General features: G+C 41.0%; 1 protein-coding gene across 3 annotated transcripts in view; it reads left to right on the top strand.

Moving 5' to 3' along the window:
• The window catches only part of NPSR1 (neuropeptide S receptor 1), a 141,051-nt gene that overhangs the window by 14,294 nt on the left and 107,547 nt on the right, over positions 1 to 19,210 (top strand). The window lies entirely within an intron of this gene.

The following is a 19,210-nucleotide window of genomic DNA, read 5'->3' as shown; positions in this document are numbered from 1 at the left end:
TCAGCTCTGGGAGCAAAACAATAATGATGTCCCTGCAGGATGGTGAGGAACGGAAGGAGCCACATCTCATGTGAAAGGTGAAGTTTGCGGGGAGAGAAGAAGGAGGATGATCATGGAGAAGTTCTCCTCCCTAGTCTCTTGGGAGGGTCCCCCCAGCCCAGAAGGGGTTAGGGGTGAGGGTGGGCGAATGCCCTTCTCCTCAAAGACCAGCCTCACAGACTCTTCATCCTCCCACACTCTCCACCCATCCAGACTATTACCCATTCTTAAAGGTGTATAGAGCAGAAACGTCCCCGGACTCCTCCTCTTTTTAGTTCCATTGATAGTTCTCCTACAGATAGAAGTAGGTGGTTGGAGAGAAATAAGAAACAAGCATAACCTTGACATGATTCACAGGAACCCAGATTAAGATTTCCCACCCTCTCACAAACCATATTTCTCCCTGTCCAGCCTCCTCTGCCTGCCTTCATCCTTACCAGGGCATTCAGCTTGGACCTTGCATGTTCTGCTTAAAAAAATTCTTTTTCTCCTTCTTTTGTCTAGTCCTCCTGTCATCCCCCAATTTTTTTCCTCAATAAACTGATATCAAGTATTTGCATAAAAGTCATTCTGAGTAAACAAATTCCTTCCCTCAGGTGTCTCTCCCACAGCCTTCTTAATCTTCCAAGGCATTTTTAAAAGAACTTTGCTTCATGTAAATAAACCCCTACTCTCCTGAGCTCCCTGCGCATGAGATAGTGAAGGTTATATGGGATCTAGAGGACTGTTGGAGTTTCTTGAAAAAGCAGCAACAAGAGGGAAGAAGGTACCCCTTATTTATTCTTCTTCCAGCTCTTGAAGTCTCCTTGCCTTGCTCCTCTGCTGGGCTGGAGCTGTGATTCACCCTGGCCTGCAGTGTTCCAGGCTCTGCACTGGACAAGCGATTTCCCCACAGCACTGAGAATTCCATTCACATACAGGTGTTGAACCCAAGTGTTTGCTCAAGAACCATTATTCACAACTCCTAATTTAATAAAAATGAAAGGGAATATTGTTAGTGCCTAAGTACAAGTTTCCTTTCTTTCATCTAGTATTGTGGACCATTGCCCTTGGCAACACACAGCAATCCATGCCAATAGAAGATTATTTTTTGGTTAAGAATAAATTTGATTACCTTTCCAATGTATTTAGTCCCTTTTGAGAATTTTTTTTTTCTAGGTTGGGATAAAAATGCAAAAGGTATTCAAGAATAAAGAAACTATTAACCCAAAAGAAAACTTAAACTAATTGATTGAAAGCTAACTCTGCCAAGCACTTAGTCTTTTCCATTGATCAGCTTATTTACTCTTTCATTAACTCAGGTTGAACTAGGTTATGCTATGGTAACTAATAACCAGGTATTATCAGAGAGTTAAAACCATAATGTTTAGTTTCTATTCATGCCACATGTTTATTACAGTTTAGCAAGGGGCCTCTGCTTATTGTAGTCACTTAGGGACCCAGACTGATGGAAGCTCCATCTCAGCCATGGAAGGAAAACCAAAATGGAGCAGGTATTGCTAAGTGAGCTCTCTAAACTGGAGCCAGAGGCCATGGAGAAAGTGTGACTTATGCCTGTGTCATCTTTGATGGAATCTGACTTTTTGACCACTTACTGTCCTAACAAAGGCATCAGAACATCTGCCAGAAACTCAAGATACTTATGAAACCCTTACCCTAAAATAACTCATGACAGCCAATCTACTTATCAGACCCCTATTATATTCTAAAACAACTTGTAATTCTTCAAGGGCAAACATTTCCTGACTTGCATCAGAGTCAATCACAATTGTCGCTAGGCAACTTTAACAACCTTGTGGCTTTTTGTTTTTAAAAGCCCCTGACTCTTTCTCTTCCCTGGAAGACTCTTTTGGTTTTATCCCAATCTGTGTCTCCCAAATTGCAATTCTTAAGACCCCCAAATAAAGTTCTTTTGTTCTTTGCACCCTCGATACTGATTATTGTTGAACACAACACAGGCTTGCATAATACCAGAGTCAGAAGACAGACAGATGGACAGAGAGACAGAAAGAATAGGGAACCCTGCACTGGCTCTTGCAGCTTCTGCCCAGAAAAGGCACATATCACTTCTGCTCTGGAGTAAGTTCATGGTCAGATCTGATGTAGAGTAGATGGAGTAGAGAAATACAATCCTCCCTCTGGGAAAGGCAGGGAGTATTGGTGACTTTGGAGAGGAAGAAATTTTCCTCTACCATTCTGGGTTCTTCTGGCTGTTCTAAGAATTAGATTAACATGAGACAGATTAACAGTAGAAAATCAAAACAAAGGTTTAATAACATGTATCCGTGGGAGAGACCCAGGAAAACTGAGTAACTCACCAAAGTGGTTGAAACTCTCACCTTAAATCCCATCTTCAGCTAAAGATGAAAGAGAATGTTGGGGGTAGTGGTTTGGGACCTCAAAGGGGGGGAAGGCAATTCACAAGGAGATGGAAAAGCAAATGTTTGATAAATAAAGGTTTGCTCGGCCACACAGAGACAATGGGAAACAGAGTGAACTCTGATCTCTAGGCAGCTATGGGGGAGGTAAAAAGAAAGACTTCCTGATCTTTTTTTTTCTTTTTTTTTTTTTATTAGATCTTTCTTGGAGTATAATTGCTTCACAATACTGTGTTAGTTTCTGTTGGACCGCAAAGTGAATCAGCCATATGCATACATATATCCCCACATCCCCTCCCTCTTGAGCCTCCCTCCCACCCTCCCTATCCCACCCCTCTAGGTCATCGCAAAGCACCAAGCTGATCTCCCTGTGCTATGCTGCTGCTTCCCACTAGCTATCTATTTTACATTCGGTAGTGTATATATGTCGATGTTGCTCACTTCGCCCCAGCTTCCCCCTCCTGTCCCATGTCCTCAAGTCCATTCTCTATGTCTACGTCTTTATTCCTGCCCTGCCAATAGGTTCATCAGTACCTTTCTTTTTGCATCTATGTTCATCAGTGATATTGGTCTATAATTTTCTTTTTTTGTGTGATATCTTTTTCTGGTTTTGGTATCAGGGTGATGGTGGCTTCGTAGAATGAATTTGGGAGTGTTCCTCCCTCTGCAATTTTTTGGAAGACTTTGACAAGGATCGGTGTTAGCTCTTCTCTAAATGTTTGATAGAATTCTCCTGGGAAGCCATCTGGTCCTGGACTTTTGTTTGTTAGAAGATTTTTAATTACAGTTTCAGTTTCATTATTTGTGATAGATCTGTTTATATTTTCTAATTCTTCCTGGTTCAGTCTTGGAAAATTTTACCTTTCCAAGAATTTGTCCATTTCTTCGTGGTTATCCATTTTATTGGCATATAGTTGTTTGTAGTAGTCTCATAATCTTTTGTATTTCTGTGGTGTCAGTTTTTACGTCTCCTTTTTCATTTCTAATTTTATTGATTTGTGTCCTCTCCCTTTTTTTCTTGATGAGTCTGGCTAAGGGTTTATCAATTTTGTTTATCTTCTCAAAGAACACGATTTTAGTTTTATTGACCTTTGTTATTGTTTTCTTCATTTCTATTTCATCTGTTTCTGCTCTGATCTTTATGATTTCTTTCCTTCTACTGACTTTGGGTTTTCTTTGTTCTTCTTTCACTAGTTGCTTTAGGTGTAGGGTTAGATTATTTATTTGAGATTTTTCTCGTTTCTCGAGGTGAGATTGAATTGCCATAAACTTCCCTCTTAAAATTGCTTTTGCTGCATCCCATAGGTTTTGGGTCTTTACGTTTTCATTGTCATTTGTTTTTATGTATTTTTTAAATTTCTTCTTTGAATTCTTCAGTGATCTCTTGGTTATTTAGTAGCACACTGTTTAATCTCCATGTATTTGTGGTTTTTACAGTGTTTTTCCCTGTAATTGATTTCCAGTCTCATAGCGTTGTGATCAGAAAAGATGCTTGATACAATTTCAATTTTCTTAAATTTTCCAAGACTTGATTTGTGACCCAAGATGTGATCTATCCTGGAGAATATTCCGTGTGCACTTGAGAAGAATGTGTATTCTGCCACTTTCAGATGGAATGTTCTATAAATATCAATTAAATCTATCTGGTCTATTGTGTCATTTAAAGCTTGTGTTTCCTTATTTATTTTCTGTTTGGATGATCTGTCCATTGGTGTAAGAGGGGTGTTAAAGTCCCCCACTATTATTGTGTTACTGTCTATTTCCCCTTTCATGGTTGTTAGCATTCTCCTTATGTATTGAGGTGCTCCTATGTTGGGTGCATAAACATTTATAATTGTTATATCTTTTTCTTGGATTGATTCCTTGATCATTATGTAGTGCCCTTCCTTATCTCTTGTAACAGTCTTTATTTTAAAGTCTATTTTATCTGATACGAGTATTGCTACTCCAGATTTCTTTTGAATTCCATTTGCATGGTATATCTTTTTCCATCCCATCACTTTCAGTCTGTATGTGTCCCTAGGTCTGAAGTGGGTCTCTTATAGACAGCATATATATGGGTCTTGTTTTTGTATCCATTCAGCCAGTCTGTGTCTTTTGGTTGGGGCATTTAATTCATTTACATTCAAGGTTATTATTGATATGTATGTCCCTATTACCATTTTCTTAATTGTTTTGGGGTTTTTTTTTGTGGGTCTTTTTCTTCTCTTGTGTTTCCCACCGAGAGAAGTTTCTTTAGCATTTGTTGTAAAGCTGGTTTGGTGGTGGTGAATTCTCTTAGCTTTTTCTTGTCTGAAAAGCTTTTGATTTCTCCATCGATTCTGAATGAGATCCTTGCTGGGTAGAGTAATCTTGGTTGTAGGTTTTTCTCTTTCATCACTTTAAGTATATCCTGCCACTCCCTTCTGGCCTGCAGAGTTTCTGCTGAAAAATCAGCTGATAAGCTTATGGGGATTCCTTTGTATGTTATTTTTTGTTTCTCCCTTGCTGCTTTTAATATTTTTTCTTTGAATTTAATTTTTGTTAGTTTGATTAATATGTGTCTTGGTGTGTTTCTCCTAGGGTTTATCCTGTATGGGACTCTCTGTGTTTCCTGGACTTGGCTTACTATTTCCTTTCCCATGTTAGGGAAGGTTCCCACTATAATTTCTTCAAATATTTTCTCAGACCCTTTTTTTTTCTCTTCTTCTTCTGGGACTCCTATAATTTGAATGTTGGTGCATTTAGTGTTGTCCCAGAGGTCTCTGAGATTGTCTTCAATTCTTTTCATTCTTTTCTTTATTCTACTCCTTGGCAGTTATTTCCACCATTTTGTCTTCCAGCTCACTTATTCGTTCTTCTGCCTCAGTTATTCTGTTATTGATTCCTTCCAGTGTATTTTTCATTTCAGTTATTGTGTTGTTCATCTCTGTTTGTTCTTTAGTTCTTCTAGATCTTTGTTAAACATTTCTTGTATTTTCTCAATCTGTGCCTCCATTCTATTTCTGAGATTCTGGAACATCTTTACTGTCATTACTCTGAATTCTTTTTCAGGTAGATTGCCCATTTCCTCTTCATTTATTTGGTCTTGTAGGTTTTTACCTTGCTCCTTCATCTGTGAAATATTTTTTGCCATCTCATTTTTTTTTTAATGAGTGGGACTGTGCTCCTGTCTTACTGGTTGTTTGGCCTGAGGCTTCCAACACTGGAGTTTGTAGGCTGTTGGGTAGAGCTGGGTCTTGGTGCTGAGATGAGGACCTCCAGGAGACCTCACTCCAATGAGTACTCCCTGGGGTCTGAGTTTCTCTGTTAGTCCAGTGTTTCAGACTCGGAGCTCCCACAACAGGAACTTTGGCCCAATCCCCAGCTCGTGAACCAAGATCCCGCAAGCCGCACGGGGTGGCAGAAAAAAAAAAAGGAGAACAATAACAAAGTAAAAACTAAAATTAGACCAGGAAATTAACAGCTATGTTAGAAAAAATATAAAAATAAAAATATAGATGAAACAACAACCAGAAGGTGAACAGAACCACAATAGTAAAAAACAGGAGGAGAAAAAATAAAAAGATGGAAAAAGCCTTGGCTGTGAAGGCCAGGGCCTAAGCAAGGGTGAGGTTTGGGCAGTGTGCAGGGCCTATGTTTAGGACCCACAGGGATGGAAAAGGCTGGGGGGTGGGGGGGTGGGGGGTGGTTAGGCTCAGCAGAACAGAAGGGGCCCAGGCATGCCTCCCGCCTCTGGTCTCAGAGGGTGGGGGACCCTACCTGGGAGCCCAGCAGGCTTTCTGGGCTCAAGTGGGTGGGGCAAACTCCCTCTGGTCTTTTCCACTCCTCTGGTCCTGGAGGGCCCCTCCCACCTGCCTCTCCTGTTCTCTCCCGGCCTCCCTCCTACCCCCCCAGGACTAACCCCGCCCAGAGGGGACCTCTGAGGGCGTAGGACCTGGCCAAGAGCCAGGCAGATTTCCCTGGCCAATTGGGCAGGGGAAATGCCAGGCACCCTCCCCCCTTATCCAAGCCCCCGAGGGTCCTTCCAAGCATGAGAACCCCTCCCCCCCCCTCAGCCACACCTCAGGGGAGCCAGTCCTGTCCGGCCTCCACTTGTCCTCCCCCCACATCCTACCAGTTCACTTGGGGGTTCTTCCCATCTCCTTGGGCATCGGGGTCCCCCACCTACATCCGGCAGGTGCCCTAGTTGTGGGGAGACATGAACTCTGCATCTTCCCACACTGCCATCTTGACTCCACCCCCCCCCCCATCTTCTGTTTCTTAAAAATAATCAACCTGCATTAATCCTCATGCCAAAGAGATACATTTGGGGGTGGCAAATTTTGCTCCCCTACAGTGATCAGAACAGTCTGCAACTACTAAAACTCTGAGCTGGGCTTTATTATCCTCGATTTACAGGGAAGAAAAATGAGGCTCAGAGAAGATAAGTCCACACAATAGTTCATAGTCCAAAACTTCGAACCCAGATATGGTTCCCAAGCATGTGCATTTTCTACCATGTCCGAATTCTTCAAAGGATGCTCCACAGAAGCCTAATTATGTGAGCTGCTAAGCAGGTAAAGGGGACTATAGCCAAAAAAGTTTGGGAAATAACACATATTATGTATCATCATACACTTAGAAGATGTATTAGCCTATTTAAGTTTCTGAGAAGCCTTACAGTAAAGAAACCTGTTTAATTCTGCTTAACCTTAATTTCCTAAATTTATTTGACCACATAACATTACAGTGTTACCTCTAATTATGCGCACCATGAAGACAATGTCCCCTGGAACATACCACAAAAAAGGCTCTGCAACATCGTGTTGAGAGGCCCAGAGAGGTAAAGTGATCTTACCGAGGTCACACAGCAATTAAATGGTAGTCAGGACAAGAACCGTAGTCTCTAGATAAAAGTCAGAACTCCTGGTCGGCTTGTTGAGAGGATCATGAAAATAAGAGGGTACTTTACAAACTAGAAAGCACTAGTCAAATTTAAGAGAGCAATAACTCACAATGCTAAGCATTACTGAAGTATATAAAATATTTGAATAAATGAAAAGGTATGTGGTGCTCCAGGATAGGAAGACTAAATTATGTGAAGATGTCGATTCTCTGCAAATTTCTTAATAATGTTAAAAAATTTAATCAAATCTTCAATGTGATTGTTTTAATTTGACAAAATAACTTAAAAGCTCTTTTAAAAAAGGTAAGAAAAGCTAAGAGATTTGAATACAAATGCTAATGAGGAAGAGGGATTTTTCTCTATCAGTTATTAATAAATATAAACCTGCATTAAGCAAAACATTTTAGAATTAGCACAGTAATTGACAGTTTAATAATAACAAATAGTTTGCCCTGAAAATAAAATCCTAGTACATATATGAACTTACTACTACAAAGACACTACAAAAATTAGTAAGAAGAAATGAATATTTTGGCAATAAGAGTAGTGAGTGGATGAGTGATGATTCTTACCTCATGTAAAGTTGTAAGATCAATTTCTGTTGGATTTTGTAACTAAGTTTTTACAAAATAGACAGCAAAAAGCATAATTAGCAGAGTAATTTTGGGATGAGCAAGAACTTTCTAAGCCTAACAATAAAAATGTAAGGAGAAACAAAAAAACTAAGAAAAGTATTTTCAATAAAAATAAATATATAATATTTATATGTACATAAATATAATATCACATATTATAATATGAAATAGTTGTACTACAAATATAACATGACTAAAGTCCTTAATATATAAAAGCTCTTAGAAGAAAAAAGATATTTCTAACAGAAAAAACAGGCAAAGGAAATAAAAACAATTTTAGTTTAAATGCTGACTTAATGTATAAAAAAATGTTATTTGCTAGTGGTCTGAACAATTCAAACTTAACCATGAAGCATAATATGAGACATATCAAATTAGTAAGGATTAAAGACAAATGTTACAAAAGCATGTGACAGTCTTGTAGACTGTTGGTGGGAAAGTAAATCGGGACAACTAACCCAACTTTTCTAGAGAGCAATTTGGTAATATACAGCAAGCATGAACAATACATTTACACTTGGACTTAGTAGGTCTACTTGCAGGATTAAACCTTAAGAATAGTAAAGAAATATTCAAGGAAACTTTAGACATAGTCATTTGTGTTAGATTATTTCATTGAGTACATATCTGACAGTAGAAAAGTAAAATTGTGACACAGCCACAGGATGGAATATTAAGAAATATTATGCACCTATAATAATCATTGTTCCTTATTGAATGTTAAACTTTTTTAAAAGCAAAATAAACTGCATATATAATATATTCCAAGTTTTACAGATATATAAATACCTACTCATATCCAGATATATAGATATGTAGCCAGAAAATATAAAAAGGAATATACCAAAAATGGGAAAGTGAGAAATTCTCTCTGGCAGACGGGGTTTTGTCCTTGTACTTTTAAAATATTTTACTAAATTTTTGACAGTGAGCACCTATTGCTTTTATTATCAGAATCAAGAAAATAATCATGTAAAATACACTATGCAATGTCTCAAAAATATTTTGCAAGTTGCAGTTCCATGAGAGCAAATGAAAGGATCTATTTCCACTGCAGACAAATCACAAGGGAGGCTCTAAGAGGCATCTGAAAGCAGACACCTTTGTGATGGTAAAGCAGGCCAAATGGAAGAAGAAAGGGTTCCAGATAATGCACTGGCCCCCAAGAATCACACATCGAAGGGTCTGAAGACCTGCCAGCGTCTCCCTAGTAATGAACTGTGTGGGTGCGAGAGGGATGCAGTCTTTAAATAATGAAGTTTACACACTTTCAGAGCCAAAGCAGAATTCAGGAATTTAGTGATGAATGCAGTGATTCTCCTAATTCATTTCTTTCTCCCCTCTCTCATATTGCTCCTCTTAGAATTTTTTTCCCCACTCTGACCCCCAATTAGTATCTTAATAGTGATTTCTGGATTAAGCATGCAACCTGTGAATTATCTATTCCTTTAAAACTCCGTTTTCCAATTGTGTCATTTTTCTATTATCATTGGGATGGGCTGAACCATAAAGTGCGCTCGGGCTTCCATGTTAAGTTGAGACTAGTAGGCAGGTGGATTAGACAGAGGCAGGCATCAGGCTTAGAGGATCAACCTGGCCCAGGGCACTGGCCTCTGCTAGGCACCAGGGCTCCTGAGCAGAGGCCCAAGGTGATGTGGCCAACTCCATCGACATCCAAGAGGCTCGGGTGGAGTGGGAGTGATGCTTGGAGTCAGGCAGGTGCCTGCATGTGTCGACTTTGGATAGGCTCCCAGGGAGCCTATGAAGTGACTAATGAGAGGTGGAAGGATTAGTATTCAACCCTGGGCTGGGGAGGCTTGCATGTAGGGGATCAGATAGCATGTAGGGGACTAGAAACGCAGGCAAGAGAATGAGAGGACAGTGGAAACCAAGGCAGATGACCAGCGGTCATTGGATGTACACTAACTCATTAGCCTTTTAAACTCTGTTGACCAGCCACCCAACTTAGACGCACAGAAAATGAAGCCGCCAAGAGTAGCAATATAGGACTAGAACCGTCTCCCTGGAATCCTCATACAGAGCCCTTCTCATGCCCCTTTCCCCCACCTGTTCTCATCTACCAGGATGTTCGGCTCCATGCCCTGGCCTCGCATCTGCTCTGCTCTTCCATTTGCTCGCTCTGCCAGATTTCTCCTAGCTACCTGATTTTGAGCCTCCTGGAAGGACTGGAAATGACAGATTGATTGTATCATGGTCTGAGCTGAGATGAGCCCTCAGGGGGAAGTTTCCTCGGACACTTTCCCTGTTTAGTAGCACCTCCAAAACAGAAAACAAATTCCCACAGTGTTATTTTTTTAATTATGTGGATCATGAGGAAGAAGAGTTTCTTGGTATTTTTATTACATAGAATTACTTTGGTTTCTACTACATTGTAGAGATTTGGTCCTAATTTATCCAAATGTTAGTGTTCTATATTTCAAGGATCTAGAGCTCAAATAGCAATTTAAATGTTAATCTCAGTTCTTGGTACACAGCAGACACTTCACTCATTTGTTCAACAAATATTAATTTCTACCTAGACTGGAGCCCAGTGGGTTTTAAGATGATTTCTAGCATCTGTGGTCTGATATACTATGGGAATTCAGATGGAATCCCAGAATTTAATTGCCTCAAAGCTTCCAATATACCCTATTTGTGATTAATCTGGAGGTCATTTTGTGATTCAAGAACGAATCACAAGAAGGGACTCACATTAAAATGAATGTGGGACACATGCATTTCTGTTTCTGGTGAAATTCAAGGATTCACTAGTAACCAGAAAGCTGAATCAGCCAGTCATGCAAAGGCAGTCCCTGATTTGCACCAAAGCCTGATATGAATGAGAACAATTAGGCAGTGGGAAATTGACACTGCTAATTAAACTCTAAATATGACCCATGGCAGTAATGATCAAATACTCCAGACTAGTAACTAACCCTTTTTGGTCCGAGTAGAAAGAGCTGTATTGAATAATACAGTTATTCAATATGTCCTGGAGGCTAAACTAAGACATAAATGTTAGACAGTGAATTGCTTTCTTGTTCAGTCCCAGTTTGAGGGAGCTAAAGTTGTATTCTGTCACCTACGATGATGGTGTTGAGAAGTAGGGCAAAGGTAGTACATGCAATGAAGACAATTGGGGAAGATTCCGGATGGGGAGGAATATTTCCTCTTGGTAGCAAGTTCTTTTAACTAAGGACAAAGACTCAGGGTGGACCTTTCTCCACTTTTGAAATAGTTTTTAGGACACAAGTCCAGTTTCTCATTATAAGCCTTTCTCTGATCTGTGACCACACTTAATGTTCATGGATGGTCCTTGTCTGTCATCACTAACCTGAAAGTTTTCGGTCTGCCTTCATGCATACTCTTGCCAAGCAACCTACTTGTTTGTTTGGCTACTTCTACTCATTTCTCAGACTCAACTCACATATTAATTTCTCCAGGATATACCTTTTGACCAACCATGACCAGTCCCTCCTCAAGTTCTACTACATGTCCCTTATTGGGGATCCTACAGCATCTCCATTACAGTAGCTCACAATGAAAATTTTTGTTTACATATATGCCTCTACCATCAGACTAGGAGCTCCCTGTCCTAGCCTTCCTTCTATGGTACTATGGAACTTCTGTGGAACTATGGTAAAGTTCCCAACATATGTTGAACTTTGCTGCTAGATTCTCAATAAATGTTTGTTGAGCTTGATTATACAGACGGCAAACCAGTATAATCATTGTCACAGCAACATGACTTCAAGGACAGCTTCCTACTTCGGGCCTGAGTATCATTCCTACACCAACATATAGGTATATGCCAAGGCTCTCCCCTCAGGGTAAATGCCTTCCCCCTCTGGTACACTCAGATCTGTGATCTGAGAGATCACAGGATGACACTTAGTTCCCAACTATTGATATTTGGGACCATCTCAGTCCACAGCCCTACAGTCAACCTCAACAGACCCAGGCTGCGACAATACCTCCCATTCCATTCATGTTCTCTCTTCTACATGCAGGAGGCCTCCTGCCAGCTGGTCCTACCAGCCCCTAGTCAGAGGGTGCAACCTACATTTCTGTTCAAGACCCCTGTTAAAATGATATTAAGAGCCTTACAAAAATATAAGACTGGAATTAACATCCACACTTACATGTAGCTTTATGTAATTCTCTAATTTTTTTGTAATAGTAACTAATTAAAAAGTCTCGTTACATATTTTTTCATAATTGAGTATTAGCAATGAAGGCTATCCTGGAAGTAATCCAAATGGAATTCCCAGAGGTCCAGGTAAAACAGCTAGAAAATGCGAGTGCAGATAAGTGGTTGTGATGACAATAATTCCATGGTATTTGCAAGGATGTCTCCAAGCTGGGTTACTGGGAGGGTGGTGAAAATGCAGATTTTCCAAAGGGGCATCGGCAGGAGGAGGGGGTCGTGGGGAAGTAGCCAAGGCAGGCACTCATGAGCAAGCCTGGTCCTACCCCCACGCCTCCTGCTTGACCTCCTTAGTGATTGTTGACCACCTGGCAATGCTTCTGAAGCAGCAGGTAGGGCAAGACACAGGGAAAAATTGGGACAAACTCCTGAATGACAGGTTTCCAATGGTTCAGAAATGGTCACTGCCCAAGGGTCTACAGATCCTCTTAATGCATCTCATTCCCCAAGTCTAATGAAGCAGCTTTGGGAATCCAAAGCTTTGCAGTCTGCTCCTGCCTATCTCACTTTGAATTGTATGCTCCCTGTGTTACATAGTGATTCAGCCTCAATGGAATTAGATGATTTCAGAGCTCTGCTTTTGATATTTCCAACCCACCTAAGCCAATTACTGAGGCTTGGAGCAGACCTCAGAGCCTGATGCTGTGAATGACAGGTGGTACACTGGTCTCAGTGACAGGACAGCAGAGCTTCTTGGCTTGCTGGCTGAGAACTGAGGCTGAATCATAACCTTCTGAGACTTCATTTCCTCTCTTGGGAAGTATGATGTATTCTCTCCTTCCTGTGTTTGAGATATTCATCTTCAACATCACAGAAATAACAAGAACCATAAAATGAAACATGAAAATGTAAAGGGTAGAGAAAGCCCTGTGATCCCTGGGGCAGAGGATGCAGCTGCATCTTGTATGATATTTACAACTTCTGTTGTGTGGAAGCCACACATTACTCCAGAGTCCATCCATCCAAACACCTACTGAGCATTGACCTTACTCTCAGTCCTGGGGAAGACAGTCATGAAACCGACTCAGCTCCAGAAACCCAGCTTCAGACAAGTTTGGGTCAGAAGGAAAATGAAGATCTGTTTCCCACTTGAAAATTGAAAAGAAATGAGGCAGCTTCACCATCTCTGGCCTAAAATTTGAGCAGAAAGCCACTACAGTAAGCAGGGCATGGACTTTCAGTCAAGCAAAGCCATGTTCAAACTCCAGCTGCATTGCTTAGAAGCCAGGTATCCTAGATGGCAACTTCTCTGAGCCCTAATTCCTTACCCATAAGATTGAGGATAGTGTCATCTCATCAGTCAGGCTGTGACGATTGGCAGCCTGATCAATGAGTACCTATTTACTGAGTACCTATTATGCATTACAAACTAAGTCAGTCAGGTGCTAGATTAAAATGTGATTCGCTCAGATAACATTAGTTCCTTTTCACTCTGTGATTGTTAAAGATACCTTAGAGTTTTTTTGTTTGTTTTTGTTTTGTTTTGTTTGTTTTCAGTTTCCGGGACTGCAAAGGAAAAGAGGATTATCATTCCTTGGATTTGAATAAATCATGTCTTCCTCTCCAGACAAATCTGACATATCTAGTTTCAACAAGTCATACAGCTAAATGTCCTGTATTTCCTGAGATAATTTTCTTTTCAAGTAACCTCTTATGATACTTATAAGTACCCTTGTCCTTGTCATCAACCATATATTCATCCATCAGATATTTATTAATCACTTTCTATGGGGAAGATAAAATGCCAGTCCAAAATGCTGACTCAGACTTAATGCCTGGCCTCATGGAAATCTTTTTGGCTCTGGAAGCATATCGCATGGAGTCAAATCCCAGGTATCAGCCCCATGGCAGCACCAGCAACGTCAAGAGAACACTGCAATTCATCCCTCTCAAACCAAGGTTGTAATTTTCTGATCTGCAGGAAGCTGGCGTCACTGCGTGACCTCAGTAACTTGAGGTTAAAAACCAATTAGTCATAATCCCACAACTATTTAAACGAGTTTAAAACAGTCTCTAGTCACTGAAAAATTCCAAATTCACCTATTCCCTCTACTCACTATTGAGCATCTGGCTTGAATTTTTGCCTCACATGACCACTAGGGGGCATTTAATCCCCAACTATATTCTTAAATACTGGTTCTGAGAATGGTGTTGGTATACCATCCGTACCTGTGGGGAAGAGGCGCAGGTGGAAGACCTGTTAGGCTCAAGTGAAATTTCAGCAGACTGGAACTGAAAATAGGACGAAGAGGGTAAATTCAAGCATCATTCTTAAAAAGTAGTGAGTTATTTATAAATCAGTGCTCAAACCTAAATGTAGTCCATGAAACTAAGAAAGGAGATAAACCAATTTTTATTTTCTGTGTACTATGCATCAGTCACTGAGCTAGAAATCTCCATTTTTTTCATCATATCTATCCATCACAAGTATCCTGAGACAGATTTTATTTTTGTCTTCATTTTATAAATGAGAAAACAGGCTCAGAGAGGTTACCACTTACTGATGTGTCACACATCTAGCAAGTAGTAAAGCATCTGATTCCAAATCAGGCTGGTTTGAATGTCTACTCACTTTCCTACTAAATGGCTCACTTGACTGTGATGCTCAAATGCCTCTAAACTTGTTTCCCCAATTCCTATTGTCATAATTCTCCAAATCCACATATTACCCTGGGATGCGTGTGTGTTTAGGTGTATGTGCAAGCATGGGTTTAAGCATACTATGAATAAATGATCCTACAACTATGTAATGGTTTTCATACTTAATGACCTTTGTACAACTTGATGAAACAGGATTTAATTTTGGCTGGGTATCATTTATACAATCTACATGTTTTAGTCTCCTTTGTAGTGCCAACACTTTATACTAGAGACAATTCACTGATACCGAATGAATTAACAAATAAATAAACATGGCTCTTGGAAAGCAACAGTAGGGAACTTCTTTCATCTGGAAATTTCCTGGAGCCAGTGAGTTAAGGTTGAGATTGTCTTTCAATAGAAAACTCCAAAGCAGAAGGAGTGGACGTGATTTCACAGGATTTGTTCAACCTGCTCCATACACATCATCTAATCCTAAGGAGAACAGACCCTGACCTGTTCACAGAGCACCCTGGGACGGCCAGCCCAAAGCACAGTTACTGCAAGCTCCTAAGAAAAGGCTCAGCCAAGCCAGCACTGACTGCTCCAGCCCTCCTGGGACTTGACATCCAATTCACTGATACATCTAAGCGGGATAATTTGGTTTGCAGTGTTTGTCACTCTGTGCTCCCAGCAGAGCGGTTCTGATCCCCAAGCCTACTTTGAAGAGATTGGATGCCTGGGTCGGGATCATGCAGTCCAAAGATGAAGAAAGCAGCCGTTCCATGCCCACTGGGAGGTCAGGGGGCTCCTCCATTAGAGAAACTTGATTTCTGGAAATCTCTTGGTGCCAGCAGCATAATCACCAACACACTTTGTGAAAAGCAAATCATTTACCCAGTTCAGTGTTGCATTTCTGGAACTGTGGCCTAACTGTGCTTACCAAAGGCACTAGTTATGTCAGGAAAGGGGTGCATGAAGAGAGGTGTATTCTAGAAAAGGCATTGACCTCTAGTTCATAATTACCCTGGCTTCACTTGATTAACTCTCCTACTCTAATTCTCAGCCAAAAGGGCTTCAGAGTGTAATTTTTAGTTGGAAAAAATCAGAGTCAGAAGTAGAAAATAGGGAAGGTTGATACCCACCTGCTGGAAAATTGGAGGTTATCTCTATAAGGTGTAGAGGAGGTAAGACGCCTGAGCACAGGGCAGCAGACTCATTCACTCTCTCTCTCTGTCTCCCGTGCAGTAAGAGTCACCCTGGAGAATCGGGGAGGGGGGGCCGGCCCCCAGGGAATCCCACCACAGGAAGGCTCAGCCCAGAGGCTGAGTCTGGGGCAGATTTCTGTGGGAAGTTCGCTGAATGCCGCACACGCCAGCTGCTTTCTCCCAGCTAAAGGGATGCGGGAGCTGGGCAGGCCTGGGGATGGTGCTGGTGAAGACAAGCGACTCAGTGAGGAAAACAGTCTGTATTCACTGCCTTCCCGACACTCCACCGTCCCCTGCAGAGGGCCAGGCCTCCTCCTTTGTCTGCTTCCCGACACCACTCTCTCCCCATTCACCGTGGAGAGCTGGATTTCTGATCTGACAAAGAGACATCACAAGCATTCTAACTTTTCCCTTCCTTCTTCATCTGAGGCTGAAGGAGTTCGACAGAGATCGACGTAGTACTGGAAAACTGTGGAAATAAACTACCCTCCACCACTACCCAAGCAGAGAAAATTTGCTGAATGTGATACAGTGCTTTGTAATTCAAAACAAGAAATTACTTTAAGGCATCAAAACGCTTCTCCAGATGAAAAAGGTTTCCTAAGAGAAATAGGAGAAGTTTGTGGAAAATCCCTCATTTGCATTCTCAGCAGGGCTGGAAAGGACTTCGCAGGCCCCTACCTGTCACATCACCTGCTCCAAGGGCTCCTTGATCTTTTCTGAACCATGAACACCCCCAGGGTGCCATCATCTTCCCTGGCAGCACACTACATTACGACCATATTGGGGACATAGATGCCTTATGTATCCCCTGTATCATCTATCAGTATCATAGTGTCCGTGAGACCTTCTGCTAAGAGAGATTTCCAAGCCACCTATTTTCTTGCATTGGTCCCCAAGTTGCTCTACGGTTTTATAAAGTAGGTCCTCCAAGTTCAAACCACTTATTTATGTCCCACCACCTACACACAAGATCCTGAATGGAGAACATCAGTCTGGTACATCAAGGCTTCCCCTGCTGTATTTTCTCCTGACAGCACAGTCGTCCATCGATCTCAAAGAACAGAATTCTACAAAAACTCTTTCCCTCACTCCACTCAGAATAACCCTTTTCAAAATAATTAGTTTCCATTCCTGATGCTTTCTCAGTGCCACCCATATGTAGGCTGCTAGAGAATTGAATCATCCAAAAAAATGTGACCCTTCTGGTTAGAAAAGGACCAGAGAAAAAGCAGGAGGCCTGGCACTGAGCAAAGACTCTGCTCTCCAAATAGGAGATGATGTAAGCATGCTGGAGGTGAAGTATCCGCCACCTGTGCCCTTCAAAGCAGCAGAGGTCATCCACCCTGCGGTCCTCCCACTCCAGCTGTGCACCCACCCATCCCCCGGCACCACCACAAGGCCCACCCTCCCTAACTTCCACCGTTCTGTGGCTCCAAGGCCCTGACCTCCACCAGGGCCTCAGGACCCATCTGTAAATGTGAGATGGAGAACTTTAATATCAGCTTGATATTTATTTGCTATGGATGTGTGTGTGTGTGCATGCTTATGACGTATTTTTCAAAGGATAGGAAGGATATACAATGTAATCAAAAGGATATTTACCTTCTGCAAGATGGGTTGATCAAGATGGAAAGAGTTGATCAAGATGGAAAGTGGTGGACAAAGGGGATTTGAGCTTTATCTGAATTATTATAGAAGAATTTATTTGGCTGTTATTGTATAATTTAAAATTAATTTAGTATATAAGAAGTGCTGCCGTGATGCCTCAGATTCTCAGGGAGTGTGTCAGGCAGGGTTCTCCACAGAAAACAGGACCAATAGGAAGATAGATGATAGATAGATAGATAGATAGATAAATAAATAGATAGATGATAGATAGATAACATATTTTATTGAAAGAGAGAAAGAGAGAGAGAGACTTATTTTAAGGAATTTGTACACGTGATTGTGGGGACTGGCAAGTCTGAAATCCTTAAAGGATATAGCAGGCTGGAAACTTAGGCTTGATCTCTATGTTCCACAAGGAATTCTTGAGGAAGCATTCCTTCTTCTCTGGGAAGCCTCGGCTTTTGCTCTCAAGGCTTTCAACTCATTGGTTGAAGTCCACCCATATTAGGGAGGGTAATCTGCTTTATTTAAAGTCGAGTGGTTGTAGATGTCGATCACATCTATAAAATACCTTCACAACAACCACCTTACACTAGGGTTTGACCAAACAGCTGGGTCCTCTAGCCTGGCCAGGTTGACACATACAATTTTACCATCACAAGGGGTTTCTTCAGGCTCTTCTTACCATCTTCTCCAAACAGGAGAAGCACTTCTCATCCGAGTCTTAGACGTGTGCCTTCTTACCAGGACTCTGCCCAGACCTTTTGGGCTGAAGTCTCTTGGCTTCTGATCTCCGACTTGCCTCTGGATCCCCTTGGCTTCCTGTTCCTCACCCACAGCTCAGCCCACCCCGTCCTTATGTCCAACCCATCCCGTTGCCCCGGGGTTCTGCTTATTCTGGGCTATGGACTTTAGGTAGATGCAAAGTTCCATTTGAAGGAAGAGTGGAAAACTTTTTATGAAGAACTTGACGTTTTAAATGAGTAGCATTCCTGCTTTTTTCACCTTTACTAATTATACATTATTCAGTGGAACTTTAATATTACTATATTATACAATCCTGTCAAAGGAGAAATAGTAAGATAACCCATAATCACACTACCCTAAAATAACCACTCTTAACATTTTAGTATACTTCAGTCTTTTCCCTACATGTATAATTTTGCAGAGTTGTAATCACACCCAACATACAATTTTATTATGTTTTTCAATTTACCATTATATTATAAGCATTTTTAATGTTGCCACATAATCTTCATGCTGTCATTGTTAATAGCTACATAATAGTTCACTGAATTGAAGTGTTTTATTTACTTAACTATCCTATTATCTTCCAACAATTTCCAATTTCTTCTTACAATAAATATGCACATCTTTGTGATTGTAGTGGTCTTTTTCAAACTTAGAATTCTTTCACATAGGCTTAAAATTGCTTGGCAAGAATACTGTGTATACATTTTTGTCTCTTGACATATATTTCCAAATGGATCTTTTTAAAGGTTGCATCAATTTACACTGCTGCCAGTATAAATAAGGACCACTGTGTCTTTGTTCTCTTGAGAGTAGAGCTTTGACAGGTGGGGATAGGAGACCAGAAGGAAGACATTTCAACACCAAAGCCTGAGCCTTGCATTCTGTAAAGTACCCTGGTCCTCACTGATACACCAGTTTTGTGTTGCTTTGTT

The sequence above is a fragment of the Balaenoptera musculus genome, chromosome 9 (genome assembly GCF_009873245.2).
Source record: "Balaenoptera musculus isolate JJ_BM4_2016_0621 chromosome 9, mBalMus1.pri.v3, whole genome shotgun sequence".
Lineage (NCBI taxonomy): Eukaryota > Metazoa > Chordata > Mammalia > Artiodactyla > Balaenopteridae > Balaenoptera > Balaenoptera musculus.
Note: the sequence above shows the minus strand (reverse complement) of the source record. Positions and strands in the feature narration are given on the sequence as shown.